Source organism: Octodon degus, unplaced genomic scaffold (genome assembly GCF_000260255.1).
Source record: "Octodon degus isolate 3935 unplaced genomic scaffold, OctDeg1.0 scaffold00040, whole genome shotgun sequence".
In the NCBI taxonomy this organism is placed as follows: Eukaryota; Metazoa; Chordata; class Mammalia; order Rodentia; family Octodontidae; genus Octodon; species Octodon degus.
This window is the reverse complement of record NW_004524616.1, coordinates 6,313,927-6,319,882: the sequence shown is the minus strand read 5'-3', so window position 1 is coordinate 6,319,882 and position 5,956 is coordinate 6,313,927. Positions and strand designations below refer to the sequence as shown.

Here is a 5,956-nt window from a genome sequence, read left to right as displayed (position 1 = left end):
ACACTTTGCCAAATTTAAAAGTTATAGTCCCTGATTTTCTCAACTAAATTTTAATTTTCTACAAAGTAAGAATTTATCATGTTAAAAAGAAAAAACCCTAGACGCCAGCAAAAGTGACAAGCAAGAAACTCAGAATCTGCTCTTCCATAAATCAATAAAAAAAATTCTGGAAAAATATTTCAATACTCTGGAAACTAACAAAAAAGCTTGCAGCAACATGGGGAGTGTGTATTCAGGGAAAAAATGGCTATATCTCAACACAAACACTGAGCTTTGTCAAGTTTATCTACTATAATACTCTCCCCTGCTGGCCAGCTCAGTGGTAGCCTTGAAAAGAACACAGATCCCTAGTACGAGAAAGAACAGAGCACAGCTCATTCACAAAGAAATGTAATTTGTTGTTTTAATCTGTCTAGCAGTTCCTTGAATGCCCAGCTCAGTAGCCTTTTGTTGTTTGGGTTTTTTGTTTTGTTTTGTTTTGTTTTTTTCACTTTCAAAGCATCTTTTATTTTCATTTTTTTCTTTTTTATTTTTATTAATTTCATTGAGAAACAAATATCAATGAGAGAGTTTCAATAATTAATACATTGCATATTGTTGTCTTCATAGTGGTTATTCATGGTACGAGATGTAGATGTGATATCCTGCCCAAACACTGTTAGTACAAATCTTTCTTCTCATTGAATTAAGAGAAAGTAGTTGTACATTTATCCTAACTGTTGTGCATACACAGATACAAAATGGCCCTTTATTTCTACCCCCTTTTTTGCCCAGTTTTGTCAGAGATTGGTATTCCATTGTCATTTAAACATTGTAGGTGCATGAATTCAGCAAAATAATCCAATATAGTACAATAGTCCATAATAGTATTGGGTTATCCATAGGACTGGCAATGTCAGAAGTTGTTGACTTGAGCCCTTTACAGCTCAGCATATGGCTTTACTTTTCATACCTCATTATACTTTTCTGCTGGATGGTTAAGACCAAGATAAAGCAATATCTATATAGCAAGAAATGTAATATTTGTATCTGACAAGGTCAGTCAAATCCCCTCAGGATTTAGCCTGAAACCCTATACCACAGTTTATAGATCCTTTGTCAGTGTCAGCCATATGGATGAGTCATGGCCATTGCTTGACCAATTTGCTTTATGTGAAAGCTGAGAGAATGTTTTCTCTCCATGTAACTCTCCTTAGACACACTCTACATTGTCGATCACTTTCCTCTGTGGCCCTATAATCTCCTAGAACAGAAAATTTGGGACATCACTGAGTTACAGGATGTTACAGCTCAGGTTCCCTTATGTCCTGAGTCCTCACTGACCTTGAAAGGCTAGGGCCAAAATGTTGGCTGTCCTTGTAGCCCTTTTTTTTCTCTAATTTTTGGTCTGCAAACTTAAGTTGTTAACCCTCCAGAAGAGAAGCTTAATGGTATTATTACTCTATAACATAGGCAGTTGAGCTTAACCTCACTATCTGTCCAAATATCAAACATCTTAGATAGAATGTGTGTTGTTGTTTGTTTGTTGTTGTTCTGGCTTGGTTTGATTTGTTGTTGTTTTTCTTCTTGCTTCTGCTTTTGTTAGACAGTCTCCTAGCTGGCCTTGAACTTAGCAACTTGCCTAGGCTGACCTCATACTGTGATCTTCCTATCTTAGCCTCCATGGGGCTGGAAAATTAGAGGTTCACCACCACACTTAGCTACTTCAATACTTATCTATACCTCACCTAATTTGGAACTCAATTTCAAAGACACTACTGTGGATCTTTTCTAGTGTTTTGATCACTGCTTTGTAGGGCAATGGATAAGAGTCAGAGTATGCAGTAGACTAATTTTTTAAAAAGCATGGAGAAATAGGAGATGGAATATTATGCTTTGGAGAATAATGACTTTGAAAAGCATTGATATGTTCCTAGAATGTAGAAAACCAAGCATATGTTAATGTCTATGCATGTGCTCAAGAAAGACCTGAGGGGCTCAAGCCTCTCACCTATTGCAATTCACTGGCCATGAAGAACTGCTGTGCACTATGGGAGTTTATCTTGCTCTTTCTCTTCCCTATATAAGTAAAGCATTCTCCCACACAGTGCTAACTATGTTGTATTTTCCTTGGTGATTCTGGAGGACATTAAACTAAGTCAGATACAAAATAAAAATACTTCATGGTCTCCCTATATGGCAGCTAACGAAAGGCCAAATACATAGAAATAGAAAAAAGAATTTTGGTTACAAAATAAATGCAAGTAGTGGAAAAAGCTAGGTTAAATGATAGCATTGCAATTATATAGGACCAAAAAGTCTAGAATATATTGTGCAGCATGAGTATTATGTTGAATTTCACATAGGTTTTAGGTGATCTTACTACAAAAGGTAAACAAAGTAACTCTATGAGACTATGGCTAGGTCAATCAGCTATCATTATCAGTATCAAAACAGCGTGTTGAAAGTATTAATTAGTCTTTTGGCCAGAACCTCCATCTTCCAGTAATTTGCCAAAATGACTAACACAAAGGGTAAGAGAAGGGGAACCCGGTATAGGTTCTCCAGGCCTGTTAGAAAACCTGGGGTTTTTCCTTTGGGCATATACATGCAAATCTACAAAAAGGGTGATATTGTAGATATCAAGGGAATGGATACTGTGCAAAAAGGAATGCCTCACAAATGTTACCATTGCAAAATGGGAAGAGTCTACAATGTTACCCAGCATGCTGTTGGCCTTGTTGTAAACAAGCAAGTTAAGGGCAAGGTACTTGTCAAGAGGATTAATGTGCATACTGAGCATATTAAACACTCAAAAAGTCATGATAGCTTCCTGAAACATGTCAAGGCAAATGATCAGAAAAAGAAGGAAGCCAAAGAGAAAGGTACCTGGGTTCAACTGAAGCACCAGCCTTCCCCTCCCAAAGAAGTGTACTTTGTGAGAACCAATGAGAAGGAACCTGATTGTTAGAACTTACTCTCTATGAATTTATGGAACAGACTGGGGATATTGCTTTGCCATTCAGCACCCAATTGGCAGCTTAAGTGGTCTAGGTTCTACATAAAAATAAAATTATCCTGGGTAATAAGGGTGGTTTTCTTAGTTGAACAGGTAGGTGGTGACTTCTTACCTCAGAAATATTTGCAGCAGATTTTCATTGTACCTAGTAATTGTGTCTAGTCTTTACTCTTCAGCGTTTTTCTTGTTGAAAGATATTGCTGAGGTATTGTGCAAATGTATACCCAAATATTCAAATATTTATAAGATATTTATATTGGCTTGAAGATCCTATAAATCACCATGGGGGAAAGATGTATCAAAATAAACTGAAATCACTTCAGAAACAAATGTAAGTCCATTTCAGTTAAATAAATTGTTTAAAGAAAATACTAAATACATGCACTGAAAGTAAAAGTTTTAAATAATTTTTTGATTTTTTAAACAATAAAATTAATTATAAGCTAAACATAAAGAAGTATTACATACAGCACTATGAATAACTGAACAACAACAAATTAGATAGGCTAGATGAAATAGACAAGTTCTGGGAAGTTAGGTCACAGGTGAAATAGAAATGCTTGCACACAAATTTAGCAACAATTTATGGATGAACTCATGATACAATAAATCAGAAACTATTTAAAAGTCTGCTACATTCAAGAAGAATAGAAAACCAGACCTTCCAATAAGAAAATTCAGAACATTCTGCCATCACAGACCCTGCCCAAACAGCATCATATAATCAGGAAGAGACTCTGTGGCCATTAATTGTGAGATGTCAACTTGAGTTGAGTAAGAACAGCCTAGAAGATGGCTAAACTGTGGGTGTCTCTGTGCATGACTGAGGGGTGGGCCAGCACACTGATGGAGGAAGAACCAGCGCTAATGTGGTGGCACCACCAGTAGACTTGGACAGAATAAAAATGGAAAGAAGACGGAAATGTTTCCCTTTTGTTCTAGAGCAGCTCTTGTTCTCATAATTGCCTTTGGACCTTGGTTTTGATTTCCTTTAAGCTTCCAGCACAGACTTTCCAGCCTCCAGCACAGATTCTGGCTTTCTAAAGCAGACTCACGATGCAGACTCTGTGGTGGGTTTCTTTTTACCTTTTCCCTTCAGCTGATGCTGGTCCTCTGACAGCCATTTTGGATTGATCCATCTCTCAGTCAGCAGACGGCCAGTGGGACTATTCTACTTCTGCTCCTATAAGCCTGGCATAATTATAAATATATTATTAAAATCCCTGGTGTAATGACACATAGGTTTTATATTAAATCTGTTATTCTATCAATACCCATCTTTTTTTTTTTTTTTTTTGGAACCGGGAATGAACTCAGGCCTTTGCACTTGCCAGGCAAGTGCTTATTCTACTGAGCTGGCTCCCTTGCTCCCTAAATCTGTTATTCTAGAGAAATCTAATATAGACTTTGTTGTCAGAAAAGTGGGGTTTTTCTATGACACTACTTGATCATGTGGCTCAGAAACCTATAGAGCTCATTCACAAGAAGGGAATGGGCATGTTTATATCTCTTTTTATTTTCACTTGTATTGTGAAAATATCTCTTTTTATTTTCACTTTTATATCTCTTTTTATTTTCACTTGTATTGTGACCCAGTGATGAAAAATAACTTCACGGGAGACCTCTCTGTGTCTTCCTGACCTGTGTACACCTTTATTTTTGCTCTTTTCCTCTTTCCTCTTTTGTTCAGCCCAAGCTTGTTATAAAGCCTCTCTTTTTTTGCTTGAAGCCACAATAAGATGGTCACATCCCCTTGGAACATGCCTCTGGCATTGCCTTTGTGACTGCATCTGCTGTGTTTTCTGAATCCACTTCTGCCTGGGACCTTCACTGTGGTCCTCAGAATGCATCTCTGCTCCACAAAGATTTCACACCAGCAAAAGCCATATTAATTCTTTTTTCTCTCCATCACTTTCTCCCCATCACTCCCTCCCATAGGCCTGGAATGCACACAGAGGACAATTTTCAAAGTGTGGAGGGAACTGTTTGTTACTTTTCTAGCCATAGGGAATGGGAATAAGGAATGTGGACTCTTGTTTTTCTTCTGACTACTTGTGTTCACAACACAGGTCACATTTTTTGTTACACTTTTTGATACCCTGTTTTAAAAATTGGCCTGGGCTGCAAGATAGCTCAGTGGACATAAGTGCCTGCTTAGGCAAATGCAGGGACTGGAGTTCGATCTTGTCATGCCAGCCCTGCCTCCTAGATACACTGAGAAAGTGACTGAGACTGGGTGTGGTGGCACATGCAAGTAATCTCAGGTGTTGGGAAGCTGAAAACAGGTGAATCCCTATGAGTCCAGTCTGTGTAGTGAGACTCTTTAGAATATATTTTTAAAAAATAGCCTGGCATCCACTTACTCTAGCTTGTAAAGAGCTTTTCCTCAATTTGTGTTTTGGTCAAGAGTGCCACATAGCCAACCACCATGTGTAGCTATGCATAACTTTCATGTGGGCATGTGTCATCTTTTTTCTTCCTTTTTATTTTCTTTTTCTTCTTAATAACTAGTCTTAGGGGCCAGGAAAATAGTTCAGTAGAATAAGCGATTGCCTGGCAAGCACAAGGTCCTGAGTTCAATCCCTGGTCCTGCCAAAAAATAAAAATATAAATATAAATAAATAACTGGTCTTACAAGCTAAGCCCCTGACTTTAAGGGACATGTGAGCTTGTAAAAAATGAAAAAGAAGAGGCTTTATCTTACATTAGAGAAAAACTATATAGTATCCTTTTAAGCATTCATGTGTCTAAGGGCCAGACAAAAGCTTCTGCAAGCAGGCATAGGGGCCAGGCATTAGGTCCCCGGGCCTTCCATACTGGCCCAGGCCTTCCATACTGGCCCAGCCCCAGGGGCACACTGAGATGGCAATTGAGACTGGGCATGGTGGCACATGCCTGTAATCCCAGTTCTTGAGAGGCTATAAACAGGCAGATCACTCCAAGTCTGATCTAGTACTA

General features: G+C 38.2%; 1 pseudogene; it reads left to right on the top strand.

The window, feature by feature from the left end:
• The window catches only part of LOC101572394, a 17,494-nt pseudogene that overhangs the window by 1,896 nt on the left and 9,642 nt on the right, over window positions 1-5,956 (top strand).